The 24,162-nt window shown below is 34.3% G+C and overlaps 1 long non-coding RNA gene across 1 annotated transcript; it reads right to left on the reverse strand.

The window, feature by feature from the left end:
- Window positions 1-22,271: 22,271 nt before the first annotated feature.
- LOC139522267 (uncharacterized) lies at window positions 22,272-23,680 on the reverse strand. Its single transcript, XR_011664364.1, has 3 exons — window positions 23,390-23,680; window positions 22,955-23,033; window positions 22,272-22,390 (listed from the first exon to the last, which is right to left on the reverse strand). It is a non-coding gene; the product is annotated as an uncharacterized lncRNA (long non-coding RNA).
- Window positions 23,681-24,162: the final 482 nt, after the last annotated feature.

Genomic DNA, 24,162 nt, shown 5'->3' on the forward strand with positions numbered 1-24,162 from the left:
CGCATACGGTCCAGACCGTACGCGTACGGTCCAAATACTCATACGGTCTGGAACAGTAATAATCCTTGTGTTAAAATTTAATACAAACAAATCGACTCCTTCAACGTTTTGACATGAAAACCAAGTGACTATAAATGAAGACAACAGCGCCATACCATCATACATACCAAAATAGTATTGCATTCATATAAAAATGATTTCAAAAGTTGCTTAATTGAACAACATACATCATTAAGAAATTCTTAATAAACATTCCTTTTATGATTTTGGAACCATTAGTTCAGTTTGAAAAAAAAAAACAACAGAAAAGCATAATATGAATTGTAATTCTCACGTTGAAAAACTATGTTCATAATATATATATACTGAGAAAAGTATTCACATGCAGAACTACATTTGTACATTCATATGTACAATAAGTCTGTGCATATATAGAAAAAAAAGTATATGCATATGAGGATAACTATGTGCATATGTAGGAAAAGTATGTGCATATAAGGTAAACGATGTGCATATGTAGGAAAAGTATGTGCATATATTTATAAAAAGTAAGTGCATATAAAGTAAACTATGTTCATATATATGAAAAGTATATTTTATAAAGAGATCAAAACGATTCCTCGTAGTATAGTATCAACATAGGTAAAACACACATCATCATCATTATCATCATCAACCTAATCTCTGTCGTTCTTTCCTCATTCCCTCTACTTTTTTCAGTATAGATAAGTTATATTTATGTTGTTTATATTATATGATGTATGCTCACGTTCAATTTGTATTGTTATATATATTGTATTGTGGAGAAGACTTTATAAGTATGTTTTACTTGTGTCTGATCCTTTTTCGCTTTGAGCAAATAAAATATGTTTAAACTATTAAAAGTATGTGTATACACAGAAAAAAAACATGTGCAGATATTGAAAAGTATGTGCATTCATTTATATAAACATATCTTTGTATTCGGCAGCTATGGCGTTCCATAAAGTAGTCTCTTTAGCAAAACAGCGCATGTCTATAAGATCACGTGTAACTTGTGCGCACAAGTTGTACAACTCGTGCGCACAAGTTAATAACTCGTGCGCACAAGTTGTATAACTCGTGCGCACAAGTTGTGTAACTTGTGCGCGCAAGATAGTAACTTGTGCGCGCAAGTTAGTAACTTGTGCGCGCAAGTTGGTAACTTGTGCGCGCAAGTTGGTAACTTGTGCGCACAAGTTGAAATATTTTTTTTGCATGGCCCTCCAGGGCTTCCGTATTACGTAACTTGTGCGCGCAAGTTGGTAACTTGTGCGCACAAGTTGAAATACTTTTTTGCATGGCACTCCAGGGCTTCCGTACCCTTTACAAATTGTATTTCGTTTTATAAAAAAAATCTATATTGACTTATACTGGATTTATTGAATGGATGTTGCAATTTTGTAACATTAGTTTACGCTCGATAGGAATTAACCTAATGTAAGGTATAATCAATATCGAAATAAAAAAAATCCAAACATAATTATATGTTTTAAACTAATCTTTTTATCAGAGCACTGTGTAAAACTCAAACATTTTTAATATCATGAAGCTGCACATACGACAGCCTTCGTGTGATGGGGAATGACCAGCACAGAATCGTTCGTCACTATTAGGGAAAAGTATTCCGTCTGATAAGAATGAAGTGGTCTTGATTTAGTTGTTTATGGTGAAATGCTGAAGTTTGGGATATCAAACAAAAACAAAAATGTCGAGTTTGATATACTTTATAAAAGACTTTCTCACATGGAAAATCTTTGACATTTTTTCTTATTAAGTTGTGTTCTCAGTTTTAAATGTAAAGGTTATATGTGGCACTGACACACAAATCATTTCATCGAAAATCAGAAAGGATCCTTGTCAAAAGTAAAACGACGAAGAGAAAATAGATAATCAACAAAAACTTCATTAATGATTATCTATTTTGTTATAAAACATTGAGGGAAAATTAACATTCTTGAACGTCACCAGTGTAAAAAATAGTGAGACACTCTGCAAGTAGATGTCTGAAAGATATTATGAAATACAACAACTTGAATTCGGAGTGTCCCATTAAAATGTGATGGGACTAAACGAGTTCTATGCACAAAACTTATAATTTTGCTAGTGATTTTAGAAGCTACAATGATAAATTTACTTCTATGAAAACAGCTTTCGGGTACAGCATCAGCATTATGGCCAACCTAAAGATTATCCGTTACTGAAAAGTGTCATTAAATAAACCAATCTGCTCATTTGATAAATCAAACGCGTGTGTCATCTACGTAAGGCATATCAATGTCGTTTGAATCAAACCAGTTTGAAGACCAAATTAAATATGAACTTTGCCATAATGTGTATCACCCGAGTCTTACAAAAATCATCGAATGCGATAGGTATGGGTGTTGAGCAAAATTAAAATCTAGTACTTGTCATTTTGACACGGAAATCGTGTCGTTCTATCAATCTATGTAAAAAGTAAAATCACAAAATACTAAACTTAGAGGAAAATCAATTCGGAAAATCCATAATCACATGGCAACATCAAATAACAAAACACATAAAAAACGAAAGGAAAAGAACTGTCATATTCCTGACTTGGTACAGGCAATTTACTCAATCTACAGCTTCAATTAAGTATCCCTTAAATTAGTCATTGAATATTTAGGGGAAAATATTCAATAAGTATATCTATAAAGCTAGTTGTATTTATCACATACATAATAGCAGTTCTACAGAGTACAATTTCATACCGGAATACGGTACGTTTCTTAACCTAAACTGTATATGAATTATTTATTGAAGCTACACTGAACCTTGAAATTTAATTTTTTCAGTTAATGGTATTTTTTTGCGATCAAACCAAAGATAAAAAAAAATCGAAAGTGCACGTGGTATAATTCACGATACATGAAACCTGGTTTTATAGCGCTAACCCTCTTACTTTGATGACAGTCTCATCAAATTCCGTTTATATTGACAATGATGCGTTAACTAAACAGACACAATAAATAGAATAGTCAAAATATGGGTACAGCAGTCATCATCGTGTAACAATTTTAAAAGGAACAATTTAACACAACACAAAAACATCCATCTACAACACATTCATTGATTTGCGTGTCTGACGTCAGAAAATTTTATACGTCACATATTTTTGCCGTTCAATGTACATACAAACAGTTTTAAAATTTCACATAGGCAATGTTAGCATACATGGTTAAAAAATCAAAGGTATGCAAGAATAAATTTCAGAAATAGACCGAGATTTAAGATAGTCCAAAAGTTATATAGTATTTATAAGAATCCACAAATAGTTAATTTCACTACGCGATTGAATGATTTTGACGTTTGTGGTTCGACGTATTTTGTAATTCATAATAGAACTATTATCATAATGGCATAAAATAGACAATATCATACTGACGGGATCTTTTAAATGTCAGAGTCACGTTATAAGAACCAAAGAAATACAAAAAGTCGCACATATTAGAGCTGGAGGTCTGGCATGCCACAAACCAGTTTGAACCCACCATTTTTCCATGAAATGCCTAGTACCTAGTCAGGAAAATGGCCATTGTAACATTATAGTTCGTTTCTGTGTGTGTTACATTTCGGTGTTGTGTCTGTGTTGTGTCGTTGTTCTCTTATATTTGATACGTTTCCCTAGTTTGTAACCCAGATTTGTTTCTTCTCTCTCGATTTATGAATTTTGAACAGCGATATACTGCTGTTGCCTTTATTTAATTATGAGAACCAAGTAGTTCAATCACCGTTCATCTACATTACCTTTTAACAAGATGTTATAACTGCCAGTCCTCTCAGATCAGTACGTATTTTCAATTTATATGTTTGAATGTCCCTCTGCTATCGTTCGCTTCTTGTTTTTTTACGTCTTTTGTGTTTAAAACCATTGTTTTGGTTCACTACGATCTGATATGTTTGCATTTGTTCTCATGTTGTCTTACATCACATGCATGGGTGGGGTTTGAATGCTTACAAATAGGTCTATTGCGCTATTCTAAATATGCCTGTCCAAAGATATTACCTTGTTCCTCATTGCTATGTGTCATAGTTGTTTTTCGTTTATTGCTTTGTCGTACATCATCTCAATGTTGTGGGTTTTTTTTTCGTTTGAATTATTTCTTATTTATATCATTTACACTGGAAATCATTTCGATAAAGCTTGGTATGATTTAGTCAAAATGGTGAAAGCTTTTATAAGGAAACGAATGATACTTTCAGTAATGCAACAGTCTGTAGATAAGAATGACAACATTTTAATTGTCTTGGCTATAAAAAGACAATAGCAATCGACAAAAAAAATGAAAATACAACAGACGACACCAACTACCTACAATATATTTTTTCTGAAAAACGGACATATAGACAAAGTCAAAACAAAAACTAGATAACCCGTAGTATCTTCCCAGATGATTAAAGTTTACAAGTACTAGCGACGATGGTAACAGACACAACAAAAAGGCAAGAGATTTATGACTCAAATGGGTCGGCTTAGTCAAATTAGTAACCTGACAGCTCTCCTTGACGACCTTTTCTTATTTTCATATGAGTGGGAGTTCCTTCAGACACTTGTCAAAAAAAGGAAGATCAAAGAAGCCAGATTATTTTATTTTACATTCAGATATATTGATGATGTTCTTTCTGTTAACGATCCATACTTATCTGATTGGGTTATATTAATATATTTTCACCGAACTAGAAATAATAGAAAAAAAAGACATGGCTTCTTTAGCTTCATTTTATGACTTATACCTCGAAATGGACATACGCGGTCATCTCAGTACCAGGATCTATGACAAACGAGACGATTTTAATTTTGAAATTATCAATTTTCCCCACCTTAATTTGCAGCAATTTTACATGTATACATTTCCCAACTTATTCGGTATTCAAGAGCTTGCCGCTCTATTCAGACTTTGCGAAACGTCACCAGTGTCTGAACAGAACGTTAATGATAAATAAACTCATCATAGATACCAGGACTAAATTTCAAATATACACCAGACGCGCGTTTCGTCTACAAAAGACTCATCAGTGACGAGTAAAAAGTTAAAAAAAATAATAAAGTACGAAGTGGAAGAACATGGGTATGCCAAAGAACGTTTTATACTTTTTCTTTCGAATTTCATCGGTAGGTACAAAGACCTTATTGATAAATAATCCATATCAACTTCACAAATGATACACGATGGTCTTGAAGTATATATTCTGGGTACTAATGTTGTTTATCATCTAAATAACGTGTTATAGCTTTTATTTGTCTTTTTGAACTTTACTATTACTACTTAGTTATTCATTTAATGTTGATCGGTACTTATACATCCAGTCATAGAGTTATTGTGCTATGGTAAATTTTTGTATTCTTGTCTTTGATTTTTGTTTATGTGCTTTGTCTATATGCGTTTTTGTGTTCATTTGTTACTTACTTGTTTGGTTTCATAGTGATTATGAATATAACATAATGTTGACTTTAGTACCACTCTTTTGACATAGTAAACATTAATGTCTGTTTATTTGTGCGCACATCAATGTAAATATAGTGAAATTTAATACAATTGTCATACAATACATAGCTATAAAACCAGGTTTACGTGATGCACCTTTTCTACATTAGAAAATGTCTGTTTTAACATGTTTAAGTCAGGCATATGTAAGTTGTTATCCATTAGTTTGGTGTGTTTGTAAAACGACGAAGAGAAAATAGATAATAAAAAAACTTCTTTAATGATAATCTATTTTGTTATAAAACATTGATAGAAAATAACATTCTTGAACTTAACCGGTGTTAAAAATATTAAGACATTCTTCAAGTAGATGTCTGAAAGATATTATGAAATACAACAACTTGAATTTGGATAGTCCCACTAAAATGTGATGGGACTAAACGAGTTCTATACACTATATTTATAATATTGATAGTGAGTTTAAAAGCTACAATGATCAATTTACTTCTTTGGAAAACAGCTATGGGTACAACATCGGCATTATGGTCAACCTAAAAATATCCGTTACTGAAAAGTGTCATTAAATATACCAATCTGCTTATTTCATAAACCAAACGCGCGTGTCATCTACAATAAGGCATATCAATGTCGCTTGAATCAAACCAGTTTGCAGACCAAATTAAATATATGAACTCTACCATAATTTGTATCACCCAATAAGTCTTACAAAGTTGTGCAAAAAATTATCGAAGGCGATAGTAAAAGGTGTTGAGCAAGAGTAAAATCTAGTACTTAGCTTTTTGATACGGATATCGTGTCGTTCAGTCAATCTATGTGGGCAATAAGAAATGTTTAAATGATAATTTCATTATTATTTGTTTGCTTTATGAATAACAGTAAAAGAAAAGCTTGGAGTGGGGTCACTACTCTCATAAGCAGGATCTGCTTACCCTTCCGAACACCTGAGATCACCCCTAGTATTTGGTGGGGGCCATGTTGTTTATTCTTTAGTTTTCTATGTTGTGTCATGTGTACCATTGTTTGTCTGTTTGTCCTTTTTTATTTTTGCCATGGCGTTGTCAGTTTTTTTTCGATTTATGAGTTTGACTGTCTTTCTGGTATCTTTCGTCCCTCTTATCGCTAAGCCGACCCATTTGAGTCATAAAGCTATTGCCTTTTCATTGCGTCTGCTACCACCGTCGCTAGTCCTTGTAAACTTAAATCATCTGGGCAGATACTATAGGTATCTAATTTTTGTTTTGACTTTGTTTGTGTGTCCGTTTTTCAGAAAAATATAATGTAGGTGATCCAAGCACACAATTATTGTCCTTTGGTTTTCGTTGTCTACGAATATAGTCCCTAGTGTAAACAGTGTATAACTTGCATGTTTTATTTGATAAACTTTGCAAATTTATTTCTTGATATTAAATGCATGAAATATTAAGTAGGGGGGTGTAATTACATGTTAAAAAAAATTGGGTGCTAAATCTTTATGTTAAGTAGTGATTTGGTCCAGTTCAAAAAGGTCAAATTTTATCACGTCTGAAGCTGTCAAACTGAATTTTACACCCCTTAACACAGAATTGTCAATATTTTGAGTTAGAGCTGGTAGAAGTTTCTATAATTTTGATATTATTTGTCTCACTGGTAGTATACTACACTGTAAACATCTTTTTGAGATTTTTTTTATTTGAATTTATTGTCTAAAAGAAATGCACTACGAAATAACTGTGTTCTCGGGCCAGGTGGTTGGTGTCGTCTGTTGTATTTTGATTTTGTTTTGGGTCAATTGCTGTTATCTTGTTATAGCCAAGACAATTAAAATGTTGACATTCTTATGTACAGAATGTCACAAGGAATTTCTAGATCTATATTATATTATTATTCATGCAAGTACAATAATTGTCCATTAGATTGACAAAAAGTCTGTCCGCAGTGAATGACGGTCGTCAGAAATACCGTGAAATTGTTTACTCGTGTAGTGTTATAAACCATATGTTAAATGTAGGTTCTAAAACAAACTCTGAAGAACTTCTGGATGATTTTAAATCTTGATCTTTTTCCGAAATTAGTTTTATCAAAACTCTTGTTTTTTCAACCCTGTATTCCATCATTCCCCATGTGAAATTGAAAAATCGTCTGAAAGAAATAATCCACAATGCGTTTGCATGAAAATGGTAGCATACGCTATAAATTTATTTCTTTGGGATACCATACGGCATATATATTGTTAATAGTGAACATAATAACATGATACATAGAAGAACAAGTGATCAGAATGCTGGAGTTTAATATTGACAACATATGTATTGAATTTGGAGGTAGACTATTACAACAAAAATATCGGCATTCCTCTGGGAATAAACTGTGCACCTCTCCTTTACAACCTCTTTTTATTTTCATATGAGTGGGAGTTCCTTCAGACACTTGTCAAAAGCAAGAAGATCGAAGAAACCTGGTGATTTAATTTCACATTCAGATATATTGATGATGTTCTTTCCGTTAACGATCCAAACTTATCTGATTGGGTTCCATTAATATATTTCCCAGAACTAGAAATTATAGAATATAATGTTTATATGCATTTTTGTGTTCATTTGTTACTTATTTGTTTGGTTTCATAGTGATTATGAATATAACATAATGTTGATTTAAGTACCACTAGTTTGACTTAATAACCTATAATGTCTGGGTTTTTTTTGCGCACATCAATGCCAATATAATGAAATTTAATGCAACTGTCATACAAGTAAAGGTTTAGCAAGCTATAAAACCAGGTTTAAATTATGCACCTTTTCTACATTAGAAAATGTCTGTTTTAACATGTTTAAGTCAGGCATATGTAAGTTGTTATCCATTAGTTTGGTGTGTTTGTAAAACGACGAAGAGAAAATAGATATTAAAAAAACTTCTTTAATGATAATCTATTTTGTTATAAAACATTGATAGAAAATAACATTCTTGAACTTAACCGGTGTTAAAAATATTAAGACATTCTTCAAGTAGATGTCTGAAAGATATTATGAAATACAACAACTTGAATTTGGATAGTCCCATTAAAATGTGATGGGACTAAACGAGTTCTATACACTATATTTATAATATTGATAGTGAGTTTAAAAGCTACAATGATCAATTTACTTCTTTGGAAAACAGCTATGGGTACAACATCGGCATTATGGTCAACCTAAAAATATCCGTTACTGAAAAGTGTCATTAAATATACCAATCTGCTTATTTCATAAACCAAACGCGCGTGTCATCTACAATAAGGCATATCAATGTCGTTTGAATCAAACCAGTTTGCAGACCAAATTAAATATATGAACTCTACCATAATTTGTATCACCCAATAAGTCTTACAAAGTTGTGCAAAAAATTATCGAAGGCGATAGTAAAAGGTGTTGAGCAAGAGTAAAATCTAGTACTTAGCTTTTTGATACGGATATCGTGTCGTTCAGTCAATCTATGTGGGCAATAAGAAATGTTTAAATGATAATTTCATTATTATTTGTTTGCTTTATGAATAACAGTAAAAGAAAAGCTTGGAGTGGGGTCACTACTCTCATAAGCAGGATCTGCTTACCCTTCCGAACACCTGAGATCACCCCTAGTTTTTGGTGGGGGCCATGTTGTTTATTCTTTAGTTTTCTATGTTGTGTCATGTGTACTATTGTTTGTCTGTTTGTCCTTTTTTATTTTTGCCATGGCGTTGTCAGTTTTTTTTCGATTTATGAGTTTGACTGTCTCTCTGGTATCTTTCGTCCCTCTTATCGCTAAGCCGACCCATTTGAGTCATAAAGCTATTGCCTTTTCATTGCGTCTGCTACCACCGTCGCTAGTCCTTGTAAACTTAAATCATCTGGGCAGATACTATAGGTATCTAATTTTTGTTTTGACTTTGTTTGTGTGTCCGTTTTTCAGAAAAATATAATGTAGGTGATCCAAGCACACAATTATTGTCCTTTGGTTTTCGTTGTCTACGTATATAGTCCCTAGTGTAAACAGCGTATAACTTGCATGTTTTATTTGATAAACTTTGCAAATTTATTTCTTGATATTAAATGCATGAAATATTAAGTAGGGGGGTGTAATTACATGTTAAAAAAAATTGGGTGCTAAATCTTTATGTTAAGTAGTGATTTGGTCCAGTTCAAAAAGGTCAAATTTTATCACGTCTGAAGCTGTCAAACTGAATTTTACACCCCTTAACACAGAATTGTCAATATTTTGAGTTAGAGCTGGTAGAAGTTTCTATAATTTTGATATTATTTGTCTCACTGGTAGTATACTACACTGTAAACATCTTTTTGAGATTTTTTTTATTTGAATTTATTGTCTAAAAGAAATGCACTACGAAATAACTGTGTTCTCGGGCCAGGTGGTTGGTGTCATCTGTTGTATTTTGATTTTGTTTTGGGTCAATTGCTGTTATCTTGTTATAGCCAAGACAATTAAAATGTTGACATTCTTATGTACAGAATGTCACAAGGAATTTCTAGATCTATATTATATTATTATTCATGCAAGTACAATAATTGTCCATTAGATTGACAAAAAGTCTGTCCGCAGTGAATGACGGTCGTCAGAAATACCGTGAAATTGTTTACTCGTGTAGTGTTATAAACCATATGTTAAATGTAGGTTCTAAAACAAACTCTGAAGAACTTCTGGATGATTTTAAATCTTGATCTTTTTCCGAAATTAGTTTTATCAAAACTCTTGTTTTTTCAACCCTGTATTCCATCATTCCCCATGTGAAATTGAAAAATCGTCTGAAAGAAATAATCCACAATGCGTTTGCATGAAAATGGTAGCATACGCTATAAATTTATTTCTTTGGGATACCATACGGCATATATATTGTTAATAGTGAACATAATAACATGATACATAGAAGAACAAGTGATCAGAATGCTGGAGTTTAATATTGACAACATATGTATTGAATTTGGAGGTAGACTATTACAACAAAAATATCGGTATTCCTCTGGGAATAAACTGTGCACCTCTCCTTTACAACCTCTTTTTATTTTCATATGAGTGGGAGTTCCTCCAGACACTTGTCAAAAGCAAGAAGATCGAAGAAACCTGGTGATTTAATTTCACATTCAGATATATTGATGATGTTCTTTCCGTTAACGATCCAAACTTATCTGATTGGGTTCCATTAATATATTTCCCAGAACTAGAAATTATAGAATATAATGTTTATATGCATTTTTGTGTTCATTTGTTACTTATTTGTTTGGTTTCATAGTGATTATGAATATAACATAATGTTGATTTAAGTACCACTAGTTTGACTTAATAACCTATAATGTCTGTTTTTTTTGTGCGCACATCAATGCCAATATAATGAAATTTAATGCAACTGTCATACAAGTAAAGTTTTAGCAAGCTATAAAACCAGGTTTAAATTATGCACCTTTTTCTACATTAGAAAATGTCTGTTTGACGTCAGGCATATGTAAGTTGTTATCCATTCGTTTGGTGTGTTTGGGCTTTTGATATTGCCATTTGATTAGATATTTCCGTTTTTAATTTTTCTCGGAGTTCGGTATTTTTGTTTCCTTTTCCCTTTTGGTGGCAAATACACTGTTTTTAAAACATGTTATGATGTGCAAAGAGTTTTTTTAACAAAATAACTTGGTACAGGCATTTTCTGATAAAAAAAACATGGTGGATTAACCCTGGTTAAACAACTAGCTAAACCTTTCACTAGCATGTTATTTCTGGATTTGTAATCGACCCTTTTTATAATTGATTAAAATAAATGAAGGCAATTGGAAGGATTTATCATTCTAATTTGTTTTCAAATGATCCAAGATTTAAGAAGGGTTGATTTGTAACCAAATAATATTCCTTTAACACATACATAATGCTTATGTTTTGTAACGTATCAAAGAATGTCTTAATACAGATCGAAAAATGAATTTATATATGAATGTTGGTTAATTACGGTGACAATAGTTTACCGATTTTAAAATGATGTTGGTATGAATAGTTTTCATGTGATAAAGAAGTTTTGGCTAAATAAATATGGGAACAAGGTTTAATCAATATGTAGTATTAAAGACGTAGGGGCGAAAGATACCAGATGGACAGTCAAACTCAAAGATCGAAAATAAACTTCCTTCGCCATGGCTAAATAAAAAGAAAGAAAAAACAGACAAATAATAGTATACAAGACACAACATAAAAGACTAAAGACTTAGAGACGCGAACCCCAACAAAATCTAGCGGTGATCGCAGGTGCTTTAGAAGGGTAAGCAGATCCTGTAAGTGTTTACAATGGATCCATGTCCACGAAGTTAGCAATGTTTTTTCATTATATCGTCCTTTTTTTTCTCATCACTTGGCGTCCGTGGTCGTTGACTTTTACAAAAATCTCCCCCTGAAACTACTGGGCCAAATTTAACCAAACTTGGTCACAATCATCATTGGGGTATCTAGTTTAAAAAATATGTCCGGTGACCCGGCAACCAACCAAGATGGCCGACATGGCTTAAAATAGAACATAGGTGTAAAATGTAGATGTTGGCTTATAACTCTGAAACCAAAGCATTCAAAGCAAATCTGACATGAGAAAAATTGTTCATCAAGTCAAGATCTATCTGGCCAGAAATTTTCAGATAAATCGGACAACCGCTTCTACACAACTACTTTTGTATAGGTACTATTTCTGTAAAATCTGTAGTACTGGAAATTTACTTGTAATATTTAGTACTATTTCTTTACTTTAAAAGATTGTAATATTTAGGTACTTGTATTTTCCAGTACTTGATTTGTACTCAAAATATTGGTACAAAAATGATACCAACAAGGATCATAGTATTCCATGTTTGAACATCATAACTTCATGAGCAGTTTTGACATTACGATGTCTACACGAATGAATCACGAAGCTACCCGAAGGTCTTACGATGGCAACACGACTTCGTGAAGATCTCGTAATCCAGTCGTGTTTCCATCGAATAAAAGTACGAAGGCGACAAGATGGAACTACGACGGCAATAAATCCAGCTAAATGTAAGTTAATTTTCGCGCTAAAATGCATTTTAAGTGCATGCGCGATATGCACTGGTCAGTCTAATACGACAGTTAAGAAAGACGTTCACAAAACATGGAGCTCGTATCATATGATTCTATGAGAACAAGAAAGCCGACAGCGTTGTTTCTATTAATTCAAAAGGAACAAGAAGAGCAGCTATTACAGGCTCAGGATTTACTTTTACAAGTAAAATATTATTTTTTGTCAATGAATATTGGAACAAGGTTTAATCAATATGTAGTATTAAAGAGGTAGGGGCGAAAGATACCAGATGGACAGTCAAACTCAAAGATCGAAAATAAACTTCCTTCGCCATGGCTAAATAAAAAGAAAGAAAAAACAGACAAAAAATAGTATACAAGACACAACATAAAAGACTAAAGACTTAGAGACGCGAACCCAAACAAAATCTAGCGGTGATCGCAGGTGCTTTAGAAGGGTAAGCAGATCCTGTAATTCGGGACTGATCGTATCCAGATCGGGATATTCGTAGTGCCATCTTTAACCACCGTAGAATCATCGGCCACTTTTTCTAGCATTCGGGGACAACTTCGGGAAGGGTTCTCAATTTTTTAACATGTTAAAAAATCCCCGAAGGTGCGTCCGATGTTGAGGGTTCGTATTGAGTTCGTATCACCATCCTCACCATCGTAATGTCACCGGGAATGCATCTTTGAACATCGTATTGCATTCGTGTTTCCATCGTTTCCATCGAGCAGTTTTGACATTACGATGTCTACACGAATGAATCACGAAGCTACCCGAAGGTCTTACGATGGCAACACGACTTCGTGAAGATCTCGTAATCCAGTCGTGTTTCCATCGAATAAAAGTACGAAGGCGACAAGATGGAACTACGACGGCAATAAATCCAACTAAATGTAAGTTAATTTTTGCGCTAAAATGCATTTTAAGTGCATGCGCGATATGCACTGGTCAGTCTAATACGACAGTTTAGAAAGACGTTCACAAAACATGGAGCTCGTATCACTAAAGACTTAGAGACGCGAACCCCAACAAAATCTAGCGGTGATCGCAGGTGCTTTAGAAGGGTAAGCAGATCCTGTAAGTGTTTACAATGGATCCATGTCCACGAAGTTAGCAATGTTTTTTCATTATATCGTCCTTTTTTTTCTCATCACTTGGCGTCCGTCGTCGTTGACTTTTACAAAAATCTCCCCCTGAAACTACTGGGCCAAATTTAACCAAACTTGGTCACAATCATCATTGGGGTATCTAGTTTAAAAAATATGTCCGGTGACCCGGCAACCAACCAAGATGGCCGCCATGGCTTAAAATAGAACATAGGTGTAAAATGTAGATGTTGGCTTATAACTCTGAAACCAAAGCATTCAAAGCAAATCTGACATGAGTAAAATTGTTCATCAAGTCAAGATCTATCTGGCCAGAAATTTTCAGATAAATCGGACAACCGCTTCTACACAACTACTTTTGTATAGGTACTATTTCTGTAAAATCTGTAGTACTGGAAATTTACTTGTAATATTTAGTACTATTTCTTTACTTTAAAAGATTGTAATATTTAGGTACTTGTATTTTCCAGTACTTGATTTGTACTCAAAATATTGGTACAAAAATGATACCAACAAGGATCATAGTATTCCATGTTTGAACATCATAACTTCATGAGCAGTTTTGACATTACGATGTCTACACGAATGAATCACGAAGCTACCCGAAGGTCTTACGATGGCAACACGACTTCGTGAAGATCTCGTAATCCAGTCGTGTTTCCATCGAATAAAAGTACGAAGGCGACAAGATGGAACTACGACGGCAATAAATCCAACTAAATGTAAGTTAATTTTTGCGCTAAAATGCATTCTAAGTGCATGCGCGATATGCACTGGTCAGTCTAATACGACAGTTAAGAAAGACGTTCACAAAACATGGAGCTCGTATCACTAAAGACTTAGAGACGCGAACCCAACAAAATCTAGCGGTGATCGCAGGTGCTTTAGAAGGGTAAGCAGATCCTGTAAGTGTTTACAATGGATCCATGTCCACGAAGTTAGCAATGTTTTTTCATTATATCGTCCTTTTTTTTCTCATCACTTGGCGTCCGTCGTCGTTGACTTTTACAAAAATCTCCCCCTGAAACTACTGGGCCAAATTTAACCAAACTTGGTCACAATCATCATTGGGGTATCTAGTTTAAAAAATATGTCCGGTGACCCGGCAACCAACCAAGATGGCCGCCATGGCTTAAAATAGAACATAGGTGTAAAATGTAGATGTTGGCTTATAACTCTGAAACCAAAGCATTCAAAGCAAATCTGACATGAGTAAAATTGTTCATCAAGTCAAGATCTATCTGGCCAGAAATTTTCAGATAAATCGGACAACCGCTTCTACACAACTACTTTTGTATAGGTACTATTTCTGTAAAATCTGTAGTACTGGAAATTTACTTGTAATATTTAGTACTATTTCTTTACTTTAAAAGATTGTAATATTTAGGTACTTGTATTTTCCAGTACTTGATTTGTACTCAAAATATTGGTACAAAAATGATACCAACAAGGATCATAGTATTCCATGTTTGAACATCATAACTTCATGAGCAGTTTTGACATTACGATGTCTACACGAATGAATCACGAAGCTACCCGAAGGTCTTACGATGGCAACACGACTTCGTGAAGATCTCGTAATCCAGTCGTGTTTCCATCGAATAAAAGTACGAAGGCGACAAGATGGAACTACGACGGCAATAAATCCAACTAAATGTAAGTTAATTTTTGCGCTAAAATGCATTTTAAGTGCATGCGCGATATGCACTGGTCAGTCTAATACGACAGTTAAGAAAGACGTTCACAAAACATGGAGCTCGTATCACTAAAGACTTAGAGACGCGAACCCCAACAAAATCTAGCGGTGATCGCAGGTGCTTTAGAAGGGTAAGCAGATCCTGTAAGTGTTTACAATGGATCCATGTCCACGAAGTTAGCAATGTTTTTTCATTATATCGTCCTTTTTTTCTCATCACTTGGCGTCCGTGGTCGTTGACTTTTACAAAAATCTCCCCCTGAAACTACTGGGCCAAATTTAACCAAACTTGGTCACAATCATCATTGGGGTATCTAGTTTAAAAAATATGTCCGGTGACCCGGCAACCAACCAAGATGGCCGCCATGGCTTAAAATAGAACATAGGTGTAAAATGTAGATGTTGGCTTATAACTCTGAAACCAAAGCATTCAAAGCAAATCTGACATGAGTAAAATTGTTCATCAAGTCAAGATCTATCTGGCCAGAAATTTTCAGATAAATCGGACAACCGCTTCTACACAACTACTTTTGTATAGGTACTATTTCTGTAAAATCTGTAGTACTGGAAATTTACTTGTAATATTTAGTACTATTTCTTTACTTTAAAAGATTGTAATATTTAGGTACTTGTATTTTCCAGTACTTGATTTGTACTCAAAATATTGGTACAAAAATGATACCAACAAGGATCATAGTATTCCATGTTTGAACATCATAACTTCATGAGCAGTTTTGACATTACGATGTCTACACGAATGAATCACGAAGCTACCCGAAGGTCTTACGATGGCAACACGACTTCGTGAAGATCTCGTAATCCAGTCGTGTTTCCATCGAATAAAAGTACGAAGGCGACAAGATGGAACTACGACGGCAATAAATCCAACTAAATGTAAGTTAATTTTCGCGCTAAAATGCATTTTAAGTGCATGCGCGATATGCACTGGTCAGTCTAATACGACAGTTAAGAAAGACGTTCACAAAACATGGAGCTCGTATCATATGATTCTATGAGAACAAGAAAGCCGACAGCGTTGTTTCTATTAATTCAAATGGAACAAGAAGAGCAGCTATTACAGGCACAGGATTTACTTTTACAAGTAAAATATTATTTTTTGTCAATAAATATGGGAACAAGGTTTAATCAATATGTAGTATTAAAGAGGTAGGGGCGAAAGATACCAGATGGACAGTCAAACTCAAAGATCGAAAATAAACTTCCTTCGCCATGGCTAAATAAAAAGAAAGAAAAAACAGACAAAAAATAGTATACAAGACACAACATAAAAGACTAAAGACTTAGAGACGCGAACCCCAACAAAATCTAGCGGTGATCGCAGGTGCTTTAGAAGGGTAAGCAGATCCTGTAAGTGTTTACAATGGATCCATGTCCACGAATTTAGGAATGGTTTTTTCATTATATCGTCCTTTTTTTTCTCATCACTTGGCGTCCGTCGTCGTTGACTTTTACAAAAATCTCCCCCTGAAACTACTGGGCCAAATTTAACCAAACTTGGTCACAATCATCATTGGGGTATCTAGTTTATAAAATATGTCCGGTGACCCGGCAACCAACCAAGATGGCCGCCATGGCTTAAAATAGAACATAGGTGTAAAATGTAGATGTTGGCTTATAACTCTGAAACCAAAGCATTCAAAGCAAATCTGACATGAGTAAAATTGTTCATCAAGTCAAGATCTATCTGGCCAGAAATTTTCAGATAAATCGGACAACCGCTTCTACACAACTACTTTTGTATAGGTACTATTTCTGTAAAATCTGTAGTACTGGAAATTTACTTGTAATATTTAGTACTATTTCTTTACTTTAAAAGATTGTAATATTTAGGTACTTGTATTTTCCAGTACTTGATTTGTACTCAAAATATTGGTACAAAAATGATACCAACAAGGATCATAGTATTCCATGTTTGAACATCATAACTTCATGAGCAGTTTTGACATTACGATGTCTACACGAATGAATCACGAAGCTACCCGAAGGTCTTACGATGGCAACACGACTTCGTGAAGATCTCGTAATCCAGTCGTGTTTCCATCGAATAAAAGTACGAAGGCGACAAGATGAAACTACGACGGCAATAAATCCAACTAAATGTAAGTTATTTTTGCGCTAAAATGCATTTTAAGTGCATGCGCGATATGCACTGGTCAGTCTAATACGACAGTTAAGAAACACGTTCACAAAACATGGAGCTCGTATCATATGATTCTATGAGAACAAGAAAGCCGACAGCGTTGTTTCTATTAATTCAAATGGAACAAGAAGAGCAGCTATTACAGGCACAGGATTTACTTTTACAAGTAAAATATTATTTTTTGTCAATGAATATGGGAACATGGTTTAATTAATATGTAGTATTAAAGAGGTAGGGGCGAAAGATACCAGTTGGACAGTCAAACTCAAAGATCGAAAATAAACTTCCTTCGCCAAGGCTAAATAAAAAGAAAGAAAAAAACAGACAAATAATAGTATACAAGACACAACATAAAAGACTAAAGACTTAGAGACGCGAACCCCAACAAAATCTATCGGTGATCGCAGGTGCTTTAGAAGGGTAAGCAGATCCTGTAATTCGGGACTGATCGTATCCAGATCGGGCTATTCGTAGTGCCATCTTTAACCACCGTAGAACCATCGGTCACTTTTTCTAGCATTCGGGGACAACTTCGGGAAGGGTTCTAAATTTTTTAACATGTTAAAAAATCCCCGAAGGTGCGTCCGATGTTGAGGGTTCGTATTGAGTTCGTATCACCATCCTCACCATCGTAATGTCACCGGGAATGCATCTTTGAACATCGTATTGCATTCGTGTTTCCATCGTTTCTATCGAGCAGTTTTTACATTACGATGTCTACACGAATGAATCACGAAGCTACCCGAAGGTCTTACGATGGCAACACGACTTCGTGAAGATCTCGTAATCCAGTCGTGTTTCCATCGAATAAAAGTACGAAGGTGACAAGATGGAACTACGACGGCAATAAATCCAACTAAATGTAAGTTAATTTTTGCGCTAAAATGCATTTTAAGTGCATGCGCGATATGCACTGGTCAGTCTAATACGACAGTTAAGAAAGACGTTCACAAAACATGGAGCTCGTATCATATGAATCTATGAGAACAAGAAAGCCGACAGCGTTGTTTCTATTAATTCAAATGGAACAAGAAGAGCAGCTATTACAGGCACAGGATTTACTTTTACAAGTAAAATATTATTTTTTGTCAATGAATATGGGAACAAGGTTTAATCAATATGTAGTATTAAAGAGGTTGGGGCGAAAGATACCAGATGGACAGTCAAACTCAAAGATCGAAAATAAACTTCCTTCGCCATGGCTAAATAAAAAGAAAGAAAAAACAGACAAAATATAGTATAAATAAAGGCAACAGTAGTATACCGCTGTTCAAAACTCATAAATCCATGGACAAAAAACAAAATCGGGGTAACAAACTAAAACCGAGGGAAACGCATTAAATATAAGAGGAGAACAACGACACAACACCGAAACGCAACACACACAGAAACGGACCAAGCAACAGACAAAACACCACGAGAATAACAAATATAACATCAAAACCAAATACAAGAATTTGGGATAGATAAGTACCGTGCCACGTCTTATCTAAAAAATAAGAGAAAACAAGACACAACATAAAAGACTGAAGACTTAGAGACGCGAACCCCAACAAAATCTAGCGGTGATCGCAGGTGCTTTAGAAGGGTAAGCAGATCCTGTAAGTGTTTACAATGGATCCATGTCCACGAAGTTAGCAATGTTTTTTTCATTATATCGTCCTTTTTTTTCTCATCACTTGGCGTCCGTCGTCGTTGACTTTTACAAAAATCTCCCCCTGAAACTACTGGGCCAAATTTAACCAAACTTGGTCACAATCATCATTGGGGTATCTAGTTTAAAAAATATGTCCGGTGACCCGACAACCAACCAAGATGGCCGCCATGGCTTAAAATAGAACATAGGTGTAAAATGTAGATGTTGGCTTATAACTCTGAAACCAAAGCATTCAAAGCAAATCTGACATGAGTAAAATTGTTCATCAAGTCAAGATCTATCTGGCCAGAAATTTTCAGATAAATCGGACAACCGCTTCTACACAACTACTTTTGTATAGGTACTATTTCTGTAAAATCTGTAGTACTGGAAATTTACTTGTAATATTTAGTACTATTTCTTTACTTTAAAAGATTGTAATATTTAGGTACTTGTATTTTCCAGTACTTGATTTGTACTCAAAATATTGGTACAAAAATGATACCAACAAGGATCATAGTATTCCATGTTTGAACATCATAACTTCATGAGCAGTTTTGACATTACGATGTCTACACGAATGAATCACGAAGCTACCCGAAGGTCTTACGATGGCAACACGACTTCGTGAAGATCTCGTAATCCAGTCGTGTTTCCATCGAATAAAAGTACGAAGGCGACAAGATGGAACTACGACGGCAATAAATCCAACTAAATGTAAGTTAATTTTTGCGCTAAAATGCATTTTAAGTGCATGCGCGATATGCACTGGTCAGTCTAATACGACAGTTAAGAAAGACGTTCACAAAACATGGAGCTCGTATCATATGATTCTATGAGAACAAGAAAGCCGACAGCGTTGTTTCTATTAATTCAAATGGAACAAGAAGAGCAGCTATTACAGGCACAGGATTTACTTTTACAAGTAAAATATTATTTTTTGTCAATGAATATGGGAACAAGGTTTAATCAATATGTAGTATTAAAGAGGTAGGGGCGAAAGATACCAGATGGACAGTCAAACTCAAAGATCGAAAATAAACTTCCTTCGCCATGGCTAAATAAAAAGAAAGAAAAAACAGACAAAATATAGTATACAAGACACAACATAAAAGACTAAAGACTTAGAGACGCGAACCCCAACAAAATCTAGCGGTGATCGCAGGTGCTTTAGAAGGGTAAGCAGATCCTGTAAGTGTTTACAAGGATCCATGTCCACGAAGTTAGCAATGTTTTTTTCATTATATCGTCCTTTTTTTCTCATCACTTGGCGTCCGTCGTCGTTGACTTTTACAAAAATCTCACCCTGAAACTACTGGGCCAAATTTAACCAAACTTGGTCACAATCATCATTGGGGTATCTAGTTTAAAAAATATGTCCGGTGACCCGACAACCAACCAAGATGGCCGCCATGGCTTAAAATAGAACATAGGTGTAAAATGTAGATGTTGGCTTATAACTCTGAAACCAAAGCATTCAAAGCAAATCTGACATGAGTAAAATTGTTCATCAAGTCAAGATCTATCTGGCCAGAAATTTTCAGATAAATCGGACAACCGCTTCTACACAACTACTTTTGTATAGGTACTATTTCTGTAAAATCTGTAGTACTGGAAATTTACTTGTAATATTTAGTACTATTTCTTTACTTTAAAAGATTGTAATATTTAGGTACTTGTATTTTCCAGTACTTGATTTGTACTCAAAATATTGGTACAAAAATGATACCAACAAGGATCATAGTATTCCATGTTTGAACATCATAACTTCATGAGCAGTTTTGACATTACGATGTCTACACGAATGAATCACGAAGCTACCCGAAGGTCTTACGATGGCAACACGACTTCGTGAAGATCTCGTAATCCAGTCGTGTTTCCATCGAATAAAAGTACGAAGGCGACAAGATGGAACTACGACGGCAATAAATCCAACTAAATGTAAGTTAATTTTTGCGCTAAAATGCATTTTAAGTGCATGCGCGATATGCACTGGTCAGTCTAATACGACAGTTAAGAAAGACGTTCACAAAACATGGAGCTCGTATCATATGATTCTATGAGAACAAGAAAGCCGACAGCGTTGTTTCTATTAATTCAAATGGAACAAGAAGAGCAGCTATTACAGGCACAGGATTTACTTTTACAAGTAAAATATTATTTTTTTGTCAATGAATATGGGAACAAGGTTTAATCAATATGTAGTATTAAAGAGGTAGGGGCGAAAGATACCAGATGGACAGTCAAACTCAAAGATCGAAAATAAACTTCCTTCGCCATGGCTAAATAAAAAGAAAGAAAAAACAGACAAATAATAGTATACAAGACACAACATAAAAGACTAAAGACTTAGAGACGCGAACCCCAACAAAATCTAACGGTGATCGCAGGTGCTGTAGAAGGGTAAGCAGATCCTGTAAGTGTTTAGGTGTAATACCACCATTGATTTTTCCCTATTAGTCTTTGTTAAATTGGCACTTTTAAAAAAATCGTGCAGTATTTACCTTTATTTCAACCAAAGAAATACTTTGCATGTGTAAAGTTCAATCCTTTCCAGTGATACAGTGAAAATTCCACACTACATTTCATTGCATATAAGAAAGTAACCACCGCCGAGGGTAGACAACCCAATTTTTACACTGTTATTTACTGGTTACCTGCTTTGGTAACTATGTAACCTTAACGTTCCAAAATATTTTATAAGACCATCAAATAAAAAAAGAATGATGCTTTCAGACACCCAACATACATATTTACGACTCAGAAAAATTTAAGTGCATTGAAATGCAGGGTGAATTTTCTACAACTGTCAAATTCAAGGGAATATTTTTTTAGGCCTACTTTCGTATGCAACCGGATGTGACGTACCATGATTTGGTGGTATTATACCTAAAGAACACCTAAATGTCAAAAAAACTTAATGCAATTTTTTCCCCTCCAATTGCAAGTTATTTCAAGCATAACTGTCAAGTTTTGTCTCAGTCAGAACTATAGTTTCAGAGAAAATCACTATAATGTAAGGCCATATCCTACGGCAATTTCAGTCCAATTTCTTCGAAAAATCCTAATTTCAGTGTATCATTATAAAATGCAGTGTTGACTAATATCTGATCATAAACTCATGATATATGCATTCAAACAATTAAATAGAATACTAAAGACAACTTTAAGATGATAAACAATTTTATTGCACCTTTTAGAGTTCATTTGAAGGTCTGTTTTGGTCTGTTTTAGTCCATTTTTCCTCCTTCCTTCCTTTTTCATCAAAACTTGATATCTTTTGTCTAAAAAATAAAACAAATGTGATTATTTCCCCACAAAAATGAAATAAATGTAATGTTAAATCAATAATTAAAGTGTTTTAGCTGAAAGAACTGTCTCTATAAATGTTAACAGTCTACACAGAAGTTTCTATAAGACCTTATGTGTAACTTGAGTTTTTGGTCTGTTCCCCTAGTGTGAGAAATAACGGTTCCCTTTCAGTCAATCATTTATTGCTACTGGTATCAAAGTCTTTTTATTTACTCATAACAGTATATTTCTAATAGATTTACACAAAAAGTCCACTTTCTTGTATTTTACATTAGAAAATGGGGAGAAAGAGTAATAAAAAAATACCTCAAAATGTTTTTAAAAAGGGTTATGTCCCTTGGAATGCTGGTACAAAAAATAATTGGTAAGAATTATAAAGTTTAAGTATGTGAGACTGGATTCTGATGTGTATAAATCCAGGACAAATAAGTGTTTAGATGAGTTATTGTCTGTGCAAAATGTAGACGGCACAATGGCAAATTGTAAACTTTTGCGGCCAAAACAAAAAAAAAAACATGATGATAGTTGATACATACTTTAATGCTGAAGTGTCATCTGCAGACCAATTCACGTATAAGATTTTTCAACAGAATGCTTTTCAGAACATGGTTAACACTGAAATAAAAAATTCACAAGTTGTATGAACAAAACAAAAACTGTAAGGGTAATTTAAAATTTAACACAGTTATCTAAATACAGCTTCGTCTGTCAACCCATTTGACTAAGAAAACACCCGTAAACCCCCATTTCAATGCAATTTTACCTCAAACGTACTTTCTGTGTCTAAATCCATTCCGAATAGTCCATGTTTACAATGTATGAACTGGTTTATTAATAACTTTTAAAAATGAAAGTACAATAGGGTCACGAGTGCACATTTAGTTTCCCTAAATAGGTGTAATACCACCATTGATTTTTCCCTATTAGTCTTTGTTAAATTGGCACTTTTAAAAAAATCGTGCAGTATTTACCTTTATTTCAACCAAAGAAATATTTTGCATGTGTAAAGTTCAATCCTTTCCAGTGATACAGTGAAAATTCCACACTACATTTCATTGCATATAAGAAAGTAACCACCGCCGAGGGTAGACAACCCAATTTTTACACTGTTATTTACTGGTTACCTGCTTTGGTAACTATGTAACCTTAACGTTCCAAAATATTTTATAAGACCATCAAATAAAAAAAGAATGATGCTTTCAGACACCCAACATACATATTTACGACTCAGAAAAATTTAAGTGCATTGAAATGCAGGGTGAATTTTCTACAACTGTCAAATTCAAAGGAACATTTTTTTAGGCCTACTTTCGTATGCAACCGGATGTGACGTACCATGATTTGGTGGTATTACACCTTTACAATAGATCCATGTCCACGAATTTAGCAATGTTTTTTCATTATATCGTCCTTTTTTTCTCATCACTTGGCCGTCGTCGTTGACTTTTACAAAAATCTCCCCCTGAAACTACTGGGCCAAATTTAACCAAACTTGGTCACAATCATCATTGGGGTATCTAGTTTAAAAAATATGTCCGGTGACCCGGCAACCAACCAAGATGGCCGCCATGGCTTAAAATAGAACATAGGTGTAAAATGTAGATGTTGGCTTATAACTCTGAAACCAAAGCATTCAAAGCAAATCTGACATGAGTAAAATTGTTCATCAAGTCAAGATCTATCTGGCCAGAAATTTTCAGATAAATCGGACAACCGCTTCTACACAACTACTTTTGTATAGGTA

The sequence above is a fragment of the Mytilus edulis genome, chromosome 5, assembly GCF_963676685.1.
Source record: "Mytilus edulis chromosome 5, xbMytEdul2.2, whole genome shotgun sequence".
In the NCBI taxonomy this organism is placed as follows: domain Eukaryota; kingdom Metazoa; phylum Mollusca; class Bivalvia; order Mytilida; family Mytilidae; genus Mytilus; species Mytilus edulis.